The sequence below is a fragment of the Rattus rattus genome, chromosome 3 (assembly GCF_011064425.1).
Source record: "Rattus rattus isolate New Zealand chromosome 3, Rrattus_CSIRO_v1, whole genome shotgun sequence".
Taxonomy (NCBI): domain Eukaryota; kingdom Metazoa; phylum Chordata; class Mammalia; order Rodentia; family Muridae; genus Rattus; species Rattus rattus.
In genome coordinates, this window is record NC_046156.1 from 25,400,812 (window position 1) to 25,413,022 (window position 12,211).

The 12,211-nt window shown below is 42.8% G+C and overlaps 1 protein-coding gene across 3 annotated transcripts in view; it reads left to right on the forward strand.

Annotated features, from left to right (window-relative positions):
* The first annotated feature begins 272 nt into the window (after nt 1-272).
* The window catches only part of Tet2 (tet methylcytosine dioxygenase 2), a 79,931-nt gene continuing 67,992 nt past the window's right edge, over nt 273-12,211 (forward strand). For 2 of the 3 annotated variants that reach the window (XM_032897290.1, XM_032897289.1), the window contains exon 1: nt 273-468. The gene's annotated coding sequence lies outside the window, so the exon portion shown is untranslated. The remainder of the gene's footprint in view (nt 469-12,211) is intronic. The other variant, XM_032897291.1, reaches the window with a different exon arrangement.

The following is a 12,211-nucleotide window of genomic DNA, read 5'->3' on the forward strand; positions in this document are numbered from 1 at the left end:
GGGAGCGAGCGCACAGGCTGGGCCCCGCCGCGTCCCCGAGAGGGAGCGAGCGCACAGCCCGGACCCTGCCGCGTCCCCGCGAGGGAGCGAGCGCACATCCCGGGCCCCGCCGCGCCCCCGCGAGGGAGCGAGCGCATAACCTGGGCCTCGCCGCGGCCCCGCGAGGGAGCGAGCGCACAGACTGAGCCCCGCCGCGCCTCCGCGAGGGAGCGAGCGCACAGCCCGCGCCCGCGCTCGTGCCCGCGCCGCTCGCATGCCAGTCACGTCCGCCCCCTCGGCGGCCGCCCGAGAGCCGGCCCCGCCGAGCCCAGAGAACAGACGTCAAACTGCCTTATGAATATTGATGCGGAGGCGAGGCTGCTTTCGTAGAGGAGCAGAAGGAAGCAAGATGGCTGCCCTGTAGGATTTGTTAGAAAGGAGACCCGGCTGCGACGGCGGCGGACTGCGAGGCTGAGGGACCAGAACCAGGTCAGAGCGCTGCTGTCCGCGCCTGTCTCTCTCTCTCTCTCTTTCTCTCCTCGCTCTTTTCGGCCGCGGAATGGTCCCTTTCCAGTCTCCCTCTCTTTCTCACGGCCTTGCGGGGACTGTCATGTCACCCACAAATACCAAGAGGGAAGAGGGAAGCCTCACAAATTACAGGAGCTTCTTCAACATGGCTGACAAATATAGTTTTAATTCAGCACCCCCTTCTCCTGCAACCTGCACTTCTGGATCCCTTCTTCCTGCTAATGCGTGTCCCCCCTCCGTACCCAGAAAACTTACCTTTGTACCTCCCACCAGCCGCTCTTCTGGCCTTTTAGTCTCAGGAAAGTGAGTGTTTTCTTGGGGCTGCCTTCCTGAAAGAGTTCATCTTTGGGGACCACCACTTTCTCTTTTGATCCTCTTCTCCCCTGTCCTTAGTGTAAGTCAAAGGAGCCCCTAGTTCATCCTCAGACACCCCTGAAAGAACATTGACCCGGTGTGTTTGACTCTTTTATCCCCAGTAGTGTTTGTTTGGGTCCTGTTCTGGGTTTGTGTCTCCGGCTTCCAGCACGTTTGTCCCCCCGTGGACCACTACACTAGACAGATGTCACAGTGAGTGGATTAAGGATCCACTACGTGGAGTATTTTTTTCTTTCTTTCTTTCTTTTTTTTCTCTTGAGTCCGCGCGTTTTGTTAGTGCCGCTGAGTGAAAGAGGAAAGAATAGTTTCTCTGCTCCCCGAAACAAGACCAGAACCCACTTTTCTCAAGGTTCACAAGCTCTGCGTGGGCTATGCCTTCCAGTTTGGGAAATGTGTGTAAGAGAATCTGTGCAAATCTGTGTGTTGGCTTTGTGCTGCCCCCGAATCAGCTTCGTTCTGCTCCCCTTAAGTGACAGGCACACACAAAGGCAGGCGCAGGCCGGGGGAGGGGGCGGGCGAAGCGTTCCGAGTTAGAGAAGGCAAGGTCAGGGGCGCCCAAAGAAATGAAACCCAATCCCAGCGAAGATCTCTAACAGTCCCATCCCAAATTTCCTTAACTCTGGCATTCACTCTTTTATTTGGTCGTTCACACACACACACCCCTCCCCACTCTTCACTCAGATCTTGACTCTCTTCCCTAGACCTTCTTGCTTACTGTTAGAAAGCTAATAGGGTTTCCATGGAGAGTTTTCTACGTTTGGCTAAACCAAGCGAGGCCTGGACAGACTCTTGAGAAGGTCGAGTTAAAAGACATGTTACTTGCTTGTTAATGACTTCATGATAGATTTTGTTTGCTTTGGGCAATTTTTCTTTCTCCCGATTAATGATCTGGAATAGAATTAGGTTTGCTTGTTTTGTTTTTCCCAAGTTGTTTGTGTAAAATTTAGCAAAATATTGTGGTGCTTGTCTATCCGGGGAGCAGAATACATCCGTAGAAGATTTAAAAATCACAAGTCACATACGGTACTTTGCTCTAATTAGGATTATAATGGCAAAATTCATGCTCAGAATTCATCAGCAAAGAGCCAGCATGAGGTTAAGATTACATGTTAGGGGAAGTTGGGATTCACAGGGAAAATATATTGGTTTGGTTTAAGGCTGTGGGTATTGCAGCCTAACTAATGAAATCATTACATTTGCATTTTAATGGAAAGTTGACATACTGAAGAGGAGTTACATTCTTCTCCGTGTTTACATGTGTGTTTTGTAATGTATTTTGAATACAGTATAAGTTGCAACATAATAAATATTAATTTAAAGAACTGTCCTTAAGCAGAACAGTGTTTAAGAAAGATTGGGGCTTAAACTTAGGATCAGTAGGAGTTGATTTGATTTCCAGGGTAGAGAGAAAGGCATGTCACTGCATAAGTCAAATTTCCAAACCCTTACTAGTTCATTTTACAAGTCTTTCTGTTTTTGGTTCTCAGAAATGAGAAATGTGGCTAAGTTTGTTTTAAGCTTAGTACTAGAGGCTCATCTACATGACCAGAGGGAAGAAACATTACTCATCCCTGAACAGAAGCAGTTCATTGGTTCTGACTTGCCCTAAAGTAGTAGAGGAAACACAGAGCTTCCCTTCCCCCTCCCCTTACGTAAATGTCTATTGTTGGTTGAGAAAACTATGGTCAATTATTCCAGCAATCTACAATTAAAAATAAGTAATTTGTTTCTCTAGTAGACCAGTGTGTCATGACTTCTTTGGTTGGCCACTTTTCAGACTCATGATATTTTATTCCCTTAAACTACATGAAAGTGTTTTCCACCCTAGCCAATAAGAATGCTTAAGTTGGCTTTTTTAAAATATGTTATCATATGTTATATGTTATATGTTATCGATATGTTATCATAGAGGCCTGCTCTTTCCTGTTGTAAAATTTAGATTCTTGTTACTTGCTACATTTTAGTTTTATGCTGAAAACAGCTGCTAAGTAATATTATTTTAAGGGGTTTCAGGGAAAATTTGTATGTTATTGAGCACTCTGAGTAAAAAGAAACACTTTCTCATTTCTTAGAGAAATTATTTAAACAAGCATGGGATGGAGAGTCTACAGTAACCTTTCATTAACTGTGTGTGTTAAAGGCCCACCTAAGTGTTCCAAAAGTTCTTAAGAGCTATTTCAGTTGATTTTACTTTAGAAAAAAAATGTTAAAACAGTAACAAAATGGGTACCTTTAAAAGATACATTGTTTTATTTATTCACATCTTGAACTAATGAAAAATTAACTTGGAACAAGGATTTGATTTATTTAAACAGTATTCTTTAAGGCTTTCAGTAGATTTACTGTTTAAGTTTGTGCTGGGAACCAGGGGGATGGTGTAGTTTCCATGTGGTAACATATGGCCCTGCATACTGGCATCAGCAACACTTCTCATGCAATGTGCTCACCTGCTTTGGCCCCTTTAGGATGACTACCCCAGTCCTTATTGGCTGCTGGGTTTGTGTTTCCTTTTAGTTTCACTTGTTGAAGTTAGAAATTCCCTATCAATTTCTCTAGCTCCACCCAGACCCTGTTTAAGTCAAGTGCCACTGTTTCCTTGTTTGCTTGCCTCTTTTGGGAACCCTTCTTATGAATCACCAACACAGGTAAAAGGAACTCTTTTCCATCATTACCCAAGCAAATTAGTCAATGGTTAAATGAACTTGTCATCATAAAATGTCCTAGAAATGTTCAAGCTCAAGTCTGTAATCTTAGCAGTTGGCAAGCTGAGGCAGGAAGATTGTTTTGTTTTTTAAAAAAAAATTGGAGTTAATCTGAGCTACAGAATGAGACACCTCAACAAACAATCAAAGGAGATAATGTGAAATGCTAGTGTTTTAATCTACCTGGGATTTTATACTATCATCTTTATGGACTTTTATGCTATCATCACTCCTAATTTTTCAATTGTTATATTTATTTATTTATTTATTTATTTATTTATTTATTTATTTATTTATTTTGGAGCTGAGGACCAAACCCAGGGCCTTGCGCTTGCTAGGCAAGCGCTCTACCGCTGAGCTAAATCCCTAACCCCTCAATTGTTATTTTTTAAAAAAAGATTTGTTTTGGGCTGGAGAGATGGCTCAGCGGTTAAGAGCACTGACTGCTCTTCCAGAGGTCCTGAGTTCAAATTCCAGCAACCACATAGTGGCTCACAACCATCTGTAATGGGATCTGATGCCCTCTTCTGGTGTGTCTGAAGACAGCAACAGTGTACTCATGCGTACATAAAATAAATAAATCTTTAAGATTTGTTTTCTGTGTACGAGGTACCTTTGGAGGCCAGGAGAGAATGTTGATCCCCCTGGATCTGGGGTCAGGTAGTTGTCACATAGATGCTGCTTGGAGCCCAGATCCTCTGCCCAGAGCCATGAGTGTGCTTAACTGCCGAGCCATCTCTCCATCATCAAATTTCTCAATCTTACATAGCTCATTACTTGAAGACATAATTAGTTCTTGAATGGGACAGCACTGATTCATCAAAATTATGCTTTCTCAAGGATCATGCCACCATTGGATAACAGTTTCTAGGAGCAGCATCAGACCAAAGCCAGTGGCAGGAAAATGTCTTGTGAGCCAGCTTTACAGTTGGAGCCTTAACTGTGGGAGAGCCCAGTTGCCAAGCAGAGCTGGTGGTCATCTTGGAAACCGTGCTGAAGAACACAGCCACAGTAACTTTTGCCAAACACACAGTATTTACTTGGGTCTAGCGCTCTGGTTTTTATTACAGTTTACTGCCAAAACTAAGTGAATACTGTGACATTATTGAATGATGCAGTGCATCTGTTGGTGTCTGTAGGGTCGGGCAGGGGAGGAGGGGCAGCCAGAGCGTGTGTAACATTGTGACCACCAGCAGGAAGTCTCATGTGCACTTTGCGCTTGCTTGTTCCCAAGTGTATTCTGACTATAAAATGGACATTGTAGAACATTCCAGGTTTAAGATAGATATATCATCCTTCTCCATAGAAATGACCTTGAGTTGCCATGTCCAGTGTAGCAAATTCTCAGTTTGGACTTTCTCTACTTGTTATAAAGGGTGTTGAAGGGGTTGGAAAGAAGGCTCAGCAGTTAAGAATACTTTGCTTGATAATAAGGATGGAAGTTTGAATCCTACTACCTACACTGAGTGACTTACAAACACCTATTACATGTCCAAGGATTCCGATACCCTACTTCCACCTCTGTTGACAGCTGAATCTTAGGCTGGATGTGGTAGCACACATCTTTGATCCCAGCATTCAGGAGGCAGAGGCCACTAGATCTTTGCAAGTTTGAGACTAGCTTGATATACGCAGTGAATTCCAGGACATCCAGGGTTATGTAGCAAAACCCTGTCTCAAAATAAATAAATAGATATTTAAAAATGGAAAAATCTCAGATTAGAAGTTTATAGGCAAAAACATATTAAATATTCCATGCTTTAGCAAGCAGAGTGGTAGGTTTAAAATAATTTTGGAAAATGCATTCGATAACCTTTTTTTTTTTTTTTTTTTGTTTTTTTTTTTTTCGGGGAGGGGCACCGTATCCAGGGGCTTTAGCTTCCTTGGCAAGCTCTCTCCCACTGAGCTAAATCCCCAACCCCTTCGATAATTTTTTTTTAAGGTTTATTTATTCTATATAAGTACACTGTAGCTGTCTTCAGACACACCAGAAGAGGGCATCAGATCCCATTACAGATGGTTGTGAGCCACCATGTGGTTGCTGGGATTTGAACTCAGGACCTCTGCAAGAGCAGTCAGTGCTCTTAACCACTGAGCCATCTCTCCAGCACGGGTTTGATAATCTTAACCTGTAGTTTTAAAGATATGTTTTGCGTGTTTCTTTTATTTTTATGTGTATTTCTATGTATATATTGTATTATGTTCCTACCATGCCAGCAGAGGCCAGAAAAGGGCATCATCAGATCCCTTGGTCTGCCATGTGGGTGCTGGGAACTGAATCCAGGTCCCAGAAGAACGAAGTGCTCTTACTTGCATGGCCATCTCTTCAACTCTGGATTGAGATAAGGTCTTACTGCAGAGTCCAGGATGACCTGGTCCTTACTCTGCTGGGCTCAGACTTGCTGCTGTCTGCCAGACTCCATCCTCTGAGAGCTTACCCTGCCCATCTAAGAAAGTATAGAGTTCAGTGCGTTGAGCCCCATACTGATGTGAAATCCTATTCTAAATAATCTGAGAATTAAAACCAAAGATGACTAAACTGGGGTGAAGTATTTTTGAAGGATAATTTGGAGCATAAAATAAATTTGTTGTTGTTCTAAAAATACTGCAAGTGTTTCTTTTAAATCAGATTTCTCTCTGTCTGTTGCGCGGTTGCTGATTTCCATGTCTTTTTATTCACTAGCAGGGTCTAGTAGAAACTCTTCCTTTCTTTTACTAGAACATGTGTCATCTGCACTCGAAGCACAGTAGGGAGATAATGTTAGAGGCCTCGGGGATGGGCACGGTAGGGTGGTAGGTAGGGATGCATGGTAGGTAGGTAGTTTCTTTAATGTAACTTCTACAGGAAAGGGTAATGAATGTCCTCTGTTAAAGTCACCCATCTTCACCACAGGATTTAGTGGCTTCTAATAAATTTATTCTGGAGTTACATATTTATATTTGAGGCTGTTATTGCAGTAGTTGTAGGATCTCTACAGTTATATGAAGCAATGCACACAGATCCTACGTATGTGACCTGTTCTCCTAGAGTGGTAACATTTTGCACAATTTTAGTAAAGTGTTATACCCAGGAAGCTGGCGTTGATTCAAGCAACTGTCTGTCTATCTGTCTGTCTCTCTTCCTCTCTCTCTCTCTCTCTGTGTGTGTGTGTGTGTGTGTGTGTGTGTGTGTGTGTGAGAGAGAGAGAGAGAGAGAGAGAGAGAGAGAGAGAGAGAGAGAGAGAGATTCAGGGTCTCAGACATGCTAAGCAATCGTTTTTCCATCGAGAAATAGTAATTTGTGTTCTATTGTTTGTTTTGTTTTGTTTTTTTAAAGCTAGTCATGCTCTGTAGCCCAGGCTGATCAAACTCATGGCAATAGCCTCTGTACTGCTGTGATTACAGGCACAAACGATCAGACCCAATGCTGTCTTTTTCTTTCTTTCTTTTTTTACAGTGTCCCACCATGTAGTCCATGATAGCTTCCTTCTTCCTGTGCTTTAGTTGTTATGGATGTGTGCAGCAGTGCTTGTCTTCATGTCTGCCTGTCTGCCTGTCTGCCTGTCTTTCTTTCTTGGCTTTCTCCACTCACTCATCCCTGTGTATACCTAGTTTTATGCCCTTTTATCTCAGGACGAAGAAGTTAGGCCCCATTCTCCATTATGCATGTGATTGCACCATTATATTTTAGCGAAATATATCCAGTTCTGTAGCCTTTTGCAGTTAGTTCAGGAGGTGGGACCTAAGAAACAGTAAAGGGCTGTCATGGTTAAGTGGATGCTCAATGCATGGTAAGATCTAAAAATGAAATCTATAGGTTGAGTATTTTAGCAACAAATTACTAAACAGACAATTTTGGGTCTTACCTAGCTGAAAACAGAAAAGCATTAGAGGGCCTCATCACTTCCTAAAGTTTGAACTTTTTTTTTTTTTTACAAGACAGGACTTCAACATGTAGACCATGTAGGCCAGGCTGGCCTCAGCCTCTCCAGTGCTGAGGTAGTAGACATTGCCCCTGCGCCCAGTTTCCAATTTCTCTTAGTACTTGAGAATCACTTATTGATGGTAGATTCTATTCACTACTCTTTAGTCCTCCATTTTTACTTTTATGAACTTCCAAATTTTGATTTCCCCTGTGGGAAATTGGAATATTGTGATTTATTGGTTTTTGCCTTACTGTGTATCCCAGGCTGGACCTAAAACTTGATTTAGCCTAAAATGGCCTTGGCATTCCTCCCTTCTCTCTCTCCTCCTTCTCTTTGAGGCAGTGTCTTCCTTATGCTAGCCTTGAAATCAACGTTTTTCTGCTCCACCTTTCCAGATACTAGGATTATAATCGAGCGCCACTGGGCCCCGTTTGGCTTTGAACTCTTGATCCTCCCGCCTTAGCCTCCTGGGTGTCCGATGTGAAGTGTAAGGTACTTGTCTGCATCTGTTGTTGACTTTCTAAAAAGAACGATTTATGTGTTTTGTCTGCATGTGTGTGCCTGATGTCTGTGGAGGTCAGAAGAGGGCATCAGATCATGGGAACTACAGTATCAGGTAATTGTGAGCCACCGTGTGGGTGTTGGGAACTGAAGCCAGGTCCTCCACAAGAGGCACATGCTCTTAACCAATGAGCCATTTCTCCCTGTTGTGGATTTTGTTGTTTTTTTGTTTTTGTTTTTCAAGACAGAATTTCTCTATGTATTCCTGGCTGTCCTGGAACTCATTCTGTAGTCTAGGCTGGCCTTAAACTCAAGAGATCCTCCTGCCTCTGCCGTCTGACGGTGGGACTAAAGGTGTGCCCTACCATGTCTTTCTTGCTGTTGATATTTTAAATTTTACTTTTACAAAAAAAATTTATGTGAAAAATAAAACACACTCAAAAGAAGTGATGTTGTTTTCGCTGATGGACTATTCTCTTCAGAGAACTGGGCCTGCGGCCAGGCATGGGTGGAGGAGGCTGCCTTTCATTACTGTGTACCGTGCCGTATATTGGGTTTTGGTACTGTGTTCTGAGTTACCAAAGTTTGTTCTGTGGGTACTGTAGCCATAATAATTGTCATTGTCATGGCTTTATGGACATTGCCAAAATGTACCTTACCAAGTTACTTCCTTCACAGAGTGTTACACTTTAATGGGAACTCTGTTTTATTTTATTCTTGTATTTTGTCTTAGAAAAACAAAGCAACAGTGGCCTAAGTAATGACAATGGAAGCCAGGTGATGAGAAATGGTGTCTGAGTTACTCTTCTCTCTCTCTTCCCCATCTGCAATTAGAAGGTCAACCATTAGAACGAGGCCTTCATCCTCTAAGGTAGACAGTGGTGCCCAGTCACAGCTGTGTCGGTCAGCACCCTGGCCGGCTCCTGCCCATTCCAGCCCCAGTTGCACTCACTCCTGCCCATTTGCTTCTAGTCCCTGTGTTCTTTCTGCATTGCTAAAAGTTCCTGATCTGAAGTTTCAGGATCTTCATATTGGCTACTGGCTGTAGCATGATCTCAGGGTTCGTTTGTTTGTTTTTTCCCCTTTCATGACTTTTGCATTAAAAGGCTCACTTTTCACCCCTCTGTAATTAGAGTAAAACAGCTTTTCTGCAAACAAAGTTGGCTGATCCACCATCAGGTTCAGGCAAGAATCTTAAAATGAATGTTAAGTCACTCACATTTCTATTTTAAAGTTAACAAAAGGAAAAAATAACATAAATAAATACCTTTCAGATTTGAGGGAAGAAGGAATCTTCCAACATAAACAGGCATAACACATACATTTTTCTTTTAGTGAAAACTTAGGTATGTCTTAGAAATAACACATTTTAAAATTTATGCTCTAAATTATGTTTGTTTTATGCAAATATCACCCAAATGGTTACTTTTTTGTCCTGTGACATTATTTTATGGTTAGGTTGATATTCAAGCCAGACAGTATTTTAATTTAGAACCCTCTAATTCACGGGAAAACACTGGCAGAAGCCAAAGGTAGCAGACATTTCTGCAGATGTTCCCCCTAACCAACGGCTTGGCTGATGGCTCTCCTCAATGGCTTGGGTTTGATTACTGCTAAGAATTGCCCATTAGCTTTGAGAACTAGACTTTCTCTAGCTTGAAACGATCTCTTTCTTTTTAAAACAAACATTCTTTTTTTGAAGTGGAAAATTTTATAAGTTTCTTTCAAATAGGTTTGAAATCATTTCTACGAAGTGCATATGTCAAGCGTTAAGAGACATAGAACATGTCGTTTTTTAAAAAAGATTTATGTATTTATGTATGTATGTATGTATTTATTTATGTATTTATTTATTTATTTATTTCATGTATGTGAGTACACTGTCTCTGTCTTCAGACACACCAGAAGAGGGCTTTGGATCCCATTACAGATGGTTGTGAGCCACCACCTTGTGGGTGCCCGGAATTGAACTCGGGACCTCTGGAAGAACAGTCAGTCCTCTAAACCACTGAGCCATCTCTCTAGCCCAGAACGTGTCATTTTTTTTTTTTTTTTCTTTTCTTTTTTCTGTAGCTGGGGACCGAACCCAGGGCCTTGCGCTTGCTAGGCAAACGCCCTACCACTGAGCTAAATCCCCAACCAGAACGTGTCATTTTTAAAATTTAAGATATAGCTTGGTTTTTTTATATATATTATGTTCATTGGTGTTTTGCCAGCATGTATGTCTGTGTGAGGGTGTCAGAAGTCCTAACATGGGAGTCACAGACAGTTTGAGCTGCCACATGGGTGCTGGCAGTTGAGCCCAGGATGAGCAGCTACTGCTCTTAACCACAGAACCATCTCTCCAGCCCTTGATCTCTTTTAATTTTATTTATTAAGAGGTTTTTTTTTTTTTTGCCTGCATGTATGTATGTATGTCTGTGCATTCCTGGTGCCTGAAGTGACCACAGGAGGATGGCGTATCTCTCAGAACTTGAGTTATAGATTATTGTGACCTTACATGTGGGTGTTTGGGTTGAGCCCCAGTCCTCTGGTAAAGCTGCCAAGGCTTTTAGCCACCGAGCCCTTCAGCACCAGTATATTTAATATTAAAGTGATTTAAATAAACAAAGAAGAGTAAAGATAAACTGAATCCTTGTTAGAGAAAATTCTTTGTCGTCCGCATGTATATTTTTATGGCCGAAGAAGTAGGTTTCTGTGGGCAAAAGAACCTTTCAAGTCTGTTACACAGGACCCTGTCGCAAGACACGTGGGCCCGCGCTCTTGGCAGCACTGTTTACAAACACTTAGGCCACCGCTGGGAGAGAGGAGGCTTTTGTGTCTGCTGCCCGGTCCCCACCCCCTTAATTAATAGTCAAAAATCTCCTGTCCTGGCTCTGACCGGGTCATGACCCCAAGGTCAAGGTGTTCAGGTGCATCCTGCTCAATTCAAAGTTTACTTACCAAAGCCTGGTAAGCTGAACTTGTGGGGGGGTAGGGGGGGGTTGGAGGGAGGAGAGGGGAGGGGGGGGGGGTGGGGGAGTTAGGTTAATCTTTTGTGTCTCCGGAGGCTCACAGCCTTTTTGTTTGTTTGTTTTAGTAGACGATGCCTTGGTTCTGTTACTTACAGTGTCCAGTGCATTAAGTATGGCCCTTTCTCAGAAATGCCTTTCAAATGACAATCAACAGTGACAAAAAGGGGATCTTGGAGGAGCCCAGGGAGGGGGAATCATAATCAGAACATAGTGTATGAAAAAAAAATCCATTTCAATTTTTATTTTTAAAAAAGAAAAAAAAACAATTCTTTTTTTCCATTTTGGAGTCTTGAAAGGTAAATCCCTGATCCAAGTCCCCAAAGCAGGAAGTATGGCCAGAGAAAGTTGATACTTTCCAGGCTCCTGTCTTCCCACTCCCACCCTGGCATTGGAAATCCACCCTGTTGGATGGCTGCCCCACCCCACTGAGGACCCACCTCACCCTGGGGGTTAAGACAATAGAAAGAAAGCTTTCACTTGGGACTTCCTCCTTTCCCTGGTTGATTTCTGGGGATTTTCATTTGTATTTACCCATAAAGAGTCTTGAGGGTTTTTTGTATTTGTTTTAAGCGTCGTGACTTTAAAAGTCTGATCTTGTGTATGCTTGGCGAGTTGTAGTGGTAAGCTGGCCGGTTCTGATGGGTAACGTATGAGCAGGTTTTGAGTTGTGTTTGTGCTGTATCCAGTTGTGGCTTCCCTGCCATCACATCATCAGCAAGCGGAAGGTGTGTGAAGAACAATTTAAGACTAATGTCTGGTTCCAGAGCAGCTCCAGGTTAATCCCATTCCACCCCACTTGCTCAAACACCACACAGATTTAATGTTTATAGACTGTTCCAGAATTCTGAAGACTGGCGGTGGTTAACAATGGGGGTGGGGCTGCAATTCACAAACCATTTAGCTAGCTCTTGGACTGTGATACCAAACAAGAAAATCCTGAAGAGATTAAACTTGCCCCGAAGAGAAATGTAGATGTCCAAAGCTGCCTCACCCTGTCTCCTTTAGAACCATTAGCATCTGAATTAAGTATTTTGAATAAAAAATAGTGGCAGCTTTTGACTCTGACAAGCACTTTTGTGTGCAGATGAGGAGGGGAGATAGTCCTGAAGCCAGTTAACTCTAATTCTTAGGCTGACCCAAACGCTGAGTTAATGTATCCATAAATGTTTCCCCCAAAACTACTGGGTGTATCGGTACTGAGAAACGT